This window comes from Gymnoscopelus microlampas (genome assembly GCF_963454915.1).
Source record: "Gymnoscopelus microlampas genome assembly, chromosome: 8".
Classification (NCBI taxonomy): domain Eukaryota; kingdom Metazoa; phylum Chordata; class Actinopteri; order Myctophiformes; family Myctophidae; genus Gymnoscopelus; species Gymnoscopelus microlampas.
In genome coordinates, this window is record NC_139945.1 from 57,064,912 (window position 1) to 57,074,170 (window position 9,259).

Genomic DNA, 9,259 nt, shown 5'->3' on the forward strand with positions numbered 1-9,259 from the left:
AGTGGCCACGAGAGGAGTGATGATTGGTTAACAGGGAGTAAAATGTCAGCCTAAGCCAATCAGAGACAGAGTTGGGCGGGTCTTGCCATACACAGACCCTCCCTCGCTAACACACACACACACACACACACACACACACACACTGACACACACGCTCTCAGCTGAGCGACAGCGCAGCGTTAGTTTGCAGCTTGGAAATATAACCATTATTTAGGTTTTGTGGGGATAAAGGACGCTAAAAACTTTGCAGTGACAGAAAACATTGTCCACATCGAGTAACAACAATGCTAATCTCCTGAAGCACCTAACTAAAGTACATGGGGTTATACAACTAGTCGCCAAAGAAGACCCCTCCGTCTCCACCGGCAGTGATCTAGATGGAGCTACAGACTCCATCCATCTAAACAGCCAAAACACGTTTTTTTTAAATCGCCACAGCATGTCACCCAGACTCAACTAAACAGATTGATTGGCAGGTATGTTGTTGAGGAGGACATGCTTCATATCGCAACGGTTGAGTTTATTGCCTTGAGAGAACTAGTCAGCAAAATAGCAGTGAAAGCAGCAGGGCCACTACAGTGCAGAAAGACGTTTAATTGTTCCACTACATTTCATAATGACTACAATGGTCTTTTCTCTCACTGTGCCACAGAGCAACACTAAAACTTTGTGTGTGTGTTTGGGGGGGGGGGGGGGGGGTATACAGTACACTGGCATAAGTGTGAGAGGTTTTTTATTTTAAAATAAAAATAAAAGGTTTTGCCAGTTAAATTAAGGCCACTCACATCTATATGTAAATGACATAAAATTCATTCAAACTGATGATAACTGACTGGGGAGGGAGTGTGGGAGATAGGTGGGTTATTGTATTGCTCTGAGTATAATGTTATAATAATAATGAGTATAATCATTACATCCTGATGTGAAAGAATATATTTATAAAGAAGAAGAAACAAATAAACGTTGTTATGTATAGCCTATCAAAATCATTTGGAAATAATATATATATTTTTATTTTATTTTATACATTTTTTCTCCTTTTTTTTTTAAAGTAAAGTAAAGTAACTAGTTACTAGTTACTTTCATACTTTAGTAACTAAGTAAAGTAACTAATTACTTTTTTGGAGCAGTAACTAATAACTATAACTAGTTACTTTTTAAAAGTAACTTGCCCAACACTGCACGTGACACGTGACAATATGTTGTCACGTGTCCCGTGACAACATATTGTTGCTGATTGCAACACAAGGATGCAACCAGTTACACTTTTAAAGGCACCACTCTCTTCACACTGGGTGTGATTTTTTTCTCTCTAGACGATGCATAGCACCTAAAAACAATGGAAGTTATGTTTTCCTCCCTGCTTCGAGTGTGCCAACACACACACACACACACACACACACACACACACACACACACACACACACACACACACACACACACACACACACACACACACACACGCAAGGACACGTAGTGCTACGTGACTTCCATGGCCACTGTGTTGTCCGATAGACTGTTTAGTGCTGGCTTGTCTTGATCGTTTGGCCGAAAGTTGTGAAACTTGCTTACACTTGTGCCTTGACTCATGAGGAACACATCTATCGCTTTGACCAGTAAGCTCCGCCCTTAGATTGTCCGCAATTATGAGCAGTTTGAAAAACACTTAAACCCAGGATTTTTCAGCTATTTGCGTGAAACTGTATCATCTGTGTGATCTCCTTTTTCACAGTTACTTGTCTGTTGGGCCAATGGCGTCTCCCTTAAATGAATGCCTCACAATCTCAAGGTCGCGTTTTTTTTAGTTTTGGTTCTGAGGAGATGTACAATTTCTTCATTGGTAAATGGTTTGTGAACGAGTGATCTTAGTGTTAGTGAAACAGGGGCTTGGTTCATGAAAGAAGGCAAGAGTTTATGATCTTCAACAGACAATATCAGCCTGGACAAAGCTATAGCACTATAGGTAGTGTTGCAGCCTATTAGTCGGAAGGTTGAGAGTTCGAATCCTGTTAATGGCAGTAGGTTGAGATGTCCAATCAAACCATTATGTTTCCATCTCTCTCTCTCATCAATCTATTGTTTCCATGTCACTCTCTCTCTCTTCAATCTATTCTGTTTCCATGTCTCTCTCTCTCTATTCACTGGCCCCGTATTATCGCTGCTTGCAGCTGTATTTGTTTTTGTTTTTGTGGCATTCCTAAGCTAATAATTTGATTCCCGTCTCCTACCGACTAATATATCCGGTAGGAGACACAAAGTAGATTATTTGTGTCTCCTACCGGAAATACACACGGTAATCAAATTGCAATTGATATAAAATAAGTCATTTTTTGGGTGAACTCCTCCTTTAAGACATGCAATACAGTTACATCTATGTTACATTTAGGGTAAATACAAACCTGATCAGACTCTGTGAATATCATTGGAGTGGTATCACTATCTTGTGTTTCTTGTAGCCTTACATCAGGCGGTGGGGCTGATGCTGTAGAAGTCTTTGCTATAAGGCCCATAGCAGCATCCTAATATGACAGAAACATTACACATACAATACAAATTCTCTCCAAATACAAATAGAGTAAAAAATGTTATTCCATATGCCTCACTGATGCCGCAAATGTAATACAGATGTGCCACTTCAAAACTTAACACTTTACTGTTCTTTCCCTGAAAGCGCCCTGAAAGTGCATGTTTTCCTCCCTGTTTTGCCGTTAAAAATGCACTGTTTTGCCCCTGAAAAGACGTTGTCACTCCTCGACACTACCAGCAGAGGTGCTCACGTTCAGAGAATGGGTGAACACTAACTAAAAGAGAGAGAGGGAGAGATAGAGAGAGAGAGATGTGGGGACAGACCAGATAGACAGACAGAGACAGACAGACAGACAGACAGACAGACAGACAGACAGACAGACAGACAGACAGACAGACAGAGGGGGGGGCAGACAGACAGACAGACAGACATGACAGACAGGGATTGAGAGAGAAAGGGAGACACAGGGAGAGAGGGGCGGGGGGGTCAGACAGACAGGCAGACAGACAGACAGAGAGGGGAGATTTACCTTTTAGATTTATAATGTATAAAATCTATGTCAATTTAACTCTGAGTGTACAAATGGAACCAAATGGACCCCAACGGGTCCATTTGGTTCCATTTGTACACTCTCAGAGTTACAGACCCATAAGGGTTCATTTGGTGCCTAATCTATCATTTAGCTGGGGACCCCCTGGAACTCCCTCAAGGACCCCTGGGGGTCCCCGGACCCCACTTTGAGAACCAATGATATAGAGGAGAGAAGAGGAGAGGAGAGTCATGTCATGTGGTCTACCTGCACAGCCTTTGTGATCTAGGCTACTGGTAGCAGCTATAACTAGTGGCCTAATCTATCATTTAGCTGGGGACCCCCTGGAACTCCCTCAAGGACCCCTATACCAATGATATAGAGGAGAGGAGAGGAGAGGAACACTGTTCTTCTCCTGACATGCAAATTAACTGGTTTAACACCTAGGCCAGGGTCTTTTGTTTGTCTCTAGCCAAACTTCAGGTCATCACAATGGACTCAGGAGTGGAGTTGTGCCCTCCCCCCACACACACCCAAGCACACTTTTATTTTGCAGTTTGTTTTCATTCGATTTTTAAGTGGATTTGCTAGTTTCGTTTTTAGTTTGTGAAAAGGCCTAGTTTTAGTTGAGTTTTTAAAATTAGTTTCAGTGTTAATTTTACTTGTATTATTGTAAGGGTATTCAGGGGCAATATTCAACAAACTCAGAATAGTGAAAATGGCAGATCTACAAGCTCACAACACGTTGCATTGCTACAACTGCTGTTGTCATTGGCTGCGTTTATAAATATTTTTCCTTTACAATTTAACTTTATATTTTTAGGGGCATGTTATGTGGTCTACCTGCACAGCCTTTGTGATCTACTGGTAGCAGCTAAGCTAGTGTCCCTTAACAAAGAGAAGAGAGTACATTTCTCTTAACAATGTTACCAGTTAGGTGAAATGTTCTTCTCTTTAATGGGGAAAACCACCCATTTTAACTTTGAACTATGTCATTAATATACCTTAGAGTTGTTGTGTAGAGTTGTATTGTATTTGTATTCTGTGAGTAAAAAAAATATATCAATTCTACCTTTTCATTGTTTATCATTACTATTACTCTTGTTGCTGCCCTTATAATACCTGTGACTGCTTAGCAGTCACATGTATATTCTGCCCTGTTTGTTGTAAAATAAAAGGTAAAACTGATTCTGACTTCCCTAATATTATAGGTGGCCAGTAGCCGCAAATTGCAACACTAGATTTTTTTTTAATTTGACGAATCGAGCAGAAGGAGCGAGTGCATTCTCCGGCAGCGGCAGCAGCCGCGGCATCGCCGGTAACTGCCGACTACAGCCACGGCAGTGCTTCCTCTGCTGCGGCAGGCCGCGGCAGGCCGCGGCAGTGGCTCCTATTCCGCGGGACCTCCGCACGCCACCCCGCCCCCCCCCCCCACGGCTCCGACCGGCAGAGAACCCGCCCATCCCACGCCACCCACCACCACCCGGTTGTGTTGTGAGCTTGTAGATCGGCTGTTTTCAAATAGCCTCTGTAGGCCTTGTTGTGAGCTTGTAGATCGGCTATTTCCAAATAGCCTACACCTAATAATGTATAAATAAATAGCAGATGTACAGGCTCACATCACTGCAAGAAAAGAGGCATTAACGGGCATTTTTGGGCATTTACAGTTACTCAGTGAACCCGCAGTTTGCTGGTGTTTTTGTACGTCATTGGAAATTTACAGTTGAAAATGTTAACTGTGAAATTCGTCTATATACTTTGGAAATCAGTGATTTACCGTTCCTCTGCCAGACAAAGACCCAGCAGGAGACTGGCCATTTCCTTTGACATCCAAATTCACTCTTTGTTTAAAGAGGGTGTCTCTCTCTCCCTTTCCCCATTACCAAAGCAAAAATGGAACAAAACAAAACTATACTTTTCAATGTTTTTGTTAAGGGCTTAAAAAAAATGTTCCCTATACATTCTGTAACCATTGGTTCTCGAAGTGGGGTCCAGGGACCACCATGGGTCTTGAGGGCGTTCCAGGGGGTCCCCAGCTAAATGATAGGAAGGAACCAAATGGACCCTTATGGGTCTGTAAGTAAAAGTGTATAGACATGGAACCAAATGGACCTGTTAAACGTGTATGTTGTACGTGTTTCAGAGTTAAATTAACAATGATTTGAATTAAAGATAAAGATGAATTTGGGTCCCAAAGATAGAAATGCCATAGACCCCTTAACAGACGACGTCACACTGATAAGAACCAGTATGCGCTAAATGAAACCCATTCTATCAGGTCTCGCTAGGACGCGCCTCACTAGCCAACACACAAGAGGGGGTTGGGATGTGCTGAAACTAGCGCACCCCGAAACAACAGGTTGGAAATTGAATTGCGTGAAACAATCACCTGCGCATCCAGTCTCAATGTTAGTAAACAATTAATTGGTCTATTGGACTGGGGTCCAATGGCCTATAAAAAAAGTTTTTTTTTTTTGCCATTTTCCCCCCTAAACCTGAAGCCATTTGTAATCGTGTATATTAATGTTATTTAGTGTTCAAAACAAAATAAGGTGACCTCAGTAATAATACTGATAATAGTACTACTGAATAATTCCAAGGATTAATTGCTCCTCAGTTGTTGTTTTTTTTAGCTTTGTTGTTTTTATTATTCTTATTCTGTTGCCATTATATTTATTCCTTGCATTGTTAATTCTAATTTAGAGTTGATGTATTTGCTTATTTAAAACAAGATCTATATAATGAAGTGTCTTGTTATTATTATCAATATCATTATTGTTATTATTATTATTATTATTATCAAGTAGTATAATTCATTATTAGCACTAAACATGCTTTATTTAGGCCTTACAGGGACTCAATATACTCCAGTTCAGTAGGTGGCGGTATACACCGGATATACGCAACGGATGCTTACATCAAATGACTGACCAGAGTGTTGCCATATTTTGCGAGAGAAATAAGCAGCCAGGTCTATGAAAAGAAGCCCAAAACTGTGTATTGGCTATAGTCATGTGGCGACTAATAGGCCACATGGCCTATATATATATATATATATATATATATATATATATATATATATATATATATATATATAAAATAGCCGATGTACAAGCTCACAAAGCGTCTTCAAACAAACCCAAAGTCGCTTATAATAAGCAGACATGGCAACACTGTCCATTCCGTGAGCAACAATAGGACATCCGGTTGCTACCAAGCCAGCACCCTGACCCTTCTCTCGACGGAGGGAAAAATCACAGCTGATATATCGATCATTTTCCTCCGGGGAAATGTAATTTAAAGGTTAGTATATTAACCTACTATTATTTTGTATCTGTGTGGATGTATGCCTGCTGTGTGTAGTCTAAATATGTCGTTTTAGAAATGTTTGACATGTTTGTTTACATGTTAGCGTGCTAGCTTGGCTAGCCTACTGTAGCTAACTGACTAGACTTTTCTTGGTTGCTACCCACATTACTTTTAATCACGTCACAGAGTTATGATACTAACTGTTGATCGATGGATTGGAAGGCAAATCTGTGTTATGGATACTTGTACTTATTTTATTTATATAGATCGCCGAGCTCATGTTAGCTGAAGGCTAGAATAAGGCTGAAAATAGCCAATCTACAATCTTATGCCACAGCCGAAATCTTAAATGTATTTTTCCCTCTCTTTTCTTTCTCTCTATACAGCATAACCTCCAGGTTAGCATCATGGAACCCAGCTGTACCATTTTTGACAACAGGAGTTCTCCTCAGGTATGAAGGCAACGTTTATATATTTTCATTGTGGAGTTCTGATGTTGCTGAGCCTTTACATAAAATAAAACAACAAACATGACTTTATTAAACACTGGTTAGCAGCTAAATGCAGGCCCCAGAAAATGTTAAGACCCTGCATTGATATTAGTATGTTACTGTTTGTAGTTTTTTCCTGACTAGTTTTCCCCCTAACAAAGAAAATAAATTCACCATGGGACAATGGCGCTTGGATCGTCAACACATTTCTATAGCTACAGTAATGCTAAAACTGGGCCGTTCACGCCTTATCTGCATGACACACAGACTCGATGCAACTCGATGCAAAACATCTCGGATAGAATTGCCACTAAATTAGGGCTTAAATGCATAACTGGGTGTCTGACATTAAAATGACAACATCACAGTCATGCTTAGAATATTACTTTTATTGACTGTCTAATATATCTCCCTTCTCTCTCTCAGGTGGCGTTCTGGGTTGCTGCTGTGCTTATAATTGTAACTGTCCAACCCTCCCTGTGGAGTATGAGAACACTTTGTGTGTCCAAATTCCCTCTACCAGGTATTAACTAGTCTAATCCATATGTTTTGCACCAATCTACAAGCAGTTGTGCGATGGAGCATGATACTTTGATTGTGTCTAACCCTTCTCCTTTTCTTTTTAATTTTCTTTCTTTCTCAGATGTTTCTGCTTGTCATTTCCTGCGTCACAGCAGTGGGGATGAAAAGATCGAGGAGCGTCTGTGATGACCAAGCTTATAAAACCATGGTAGGTTTAACATGAGTCTAGAAGTAATGTACAGCATAACAGTATAAAGTAGAGCCTGACTAAAAAAAAAACGGTTGGATTACTTACACACTCTCCCTGTGTCTGTATGTTCCAGACGCAGCGCTGTTTGACCTGGTGAGGGCAGTGACCACATTCAAGAACCTCTTGGACCTCACGTTTTGCAAGGTAAGGGTGTGACTACACAAAATAGCCAATCTACAAGCTCACAGCACGTCACATTTATTTTACCACAAATCCCTGAACCCTCTTGTAATCTCTGTCATGATAGTTGAACATTATGTGAAAATTACAAGTTACATTGTAGGCCTGGTGTTGGTGTGGAAATTTAGTGAGGCATTAGAAGAGGGGAACTGATCAATGTATCAAGGGTTTCTACACACTGAGTTAAATTAACATACATTTCACTATATAAATTGGGGTCTCAGAGATAGACATGCCATTAACAGGGTCTGTAGACCTAATGCATGTTAAATTGGGGGTCCTTATTAAAGTACCAACTCCACCGTTGTCTAATTTATTTCCTTTCTCTCCCTCTCAGTTGGCGTTCGTTGGGTGGCTCACGTGACGCGTTCCACATGAAGGAACTCCATTGGCTTTGGAAGAAGAGGACTAGAAGAGGCGGGCGACAGACACCAGCACACGGAACCCAAAATTGAATTAAATGAACAGTGGCCCATTTTGTATTCATTCCAGTAGCTTTGATATGGCTCTGAGTGTGTGGCATGTTAACTAGAAACACATACACCAGGACAAACTACAGCGGTAACACACGGAACCAAATGGACCCTTACAGGTCTGCAACTCTGAGTGTACAAATGGACCATAGATCTCCTATTTTTTAATATTCTTATGCATTTTTTACTTGACATTCTGCTCAATGGGTATGTTTACTTGTTTTGTTACTTTAAGTAGGCTATTGATTACCAGTCTGACTTCACACATATTATTACAGCATTGATACTTTTATGTGGAATACTTTTCTCACTGTCTGCCATTTTAAAGTGATACATTTGTATTTTAGGATTATTATTTCTGTGCCTTCCTTTTCTAATAAATACCATAACAATGGAGTTAATGTCTGTGCTGCATTATTTCATGTAGGCCATGTATTTTCTGCATTATGTCATGTTCTTAGACAGATACTTAGAGATACAGGGGAACTGTGTGATGGGGACCTTATTCTGTATTGGGGGGCACCAATACCCCCCAGATCCCCCCCACACACACAATGTGACCCCCAAAATAAGGGAGGGATGCCCACCTACGTCACAGCCAATCATAGGTGGCTTATTGCACATGCTCAGTAGCATTGCTCGAGATAGGGAGGAGGGAGGGGGGATCTCCCCCCTCCCAAATTGTGGAAATCCAGGTTAGGGCTGAAGGTGTGATTTTCTGGCAGCAACCCCAGCAGGGGGTCACGCATACTTAATTTGGTACCATACAGGAGTTTACCGACTCACAAAACTTTGAGTTTTCCGAGTGGAAAACTCTTGTAAATTCTTGTAAATTCTCTGAATTTACATCTCATATTCATCGGTTTTCATAGCCGGAAACCTTGTTTTTTTTGCAGTGCATGTTGTGAGCTTGTAGATCGGCTGTTTTCAAAAAGCCTCTGTAGGCCTATATAAAAGTAAAAGTACTAACATTGTGTC

General features: G+C 40.8%; 1 long non-coding RNA gene across 1 annotated transcript; it reads left to right on the forward strand.

Annotated features, from left to right (window-relative positions):
- The first annotated feature begins 7,496 nt into the window (after positions 1-7,496).
- LOC311049989 lies at positions 7,497-8,636 on the forward strand. Its single transcript, XR_014601262.1, has 3 exons — positions 7,497-7,586; positions 7,702-7,772; positions 8,146-8,636. It is a non-coding gene; the product is annotated as an uncharacterized lncRNA (long non-coding RNA).
- The last annotated feature ends 623 nt before the right edge of the window (positions 8,637-9,259 follow it).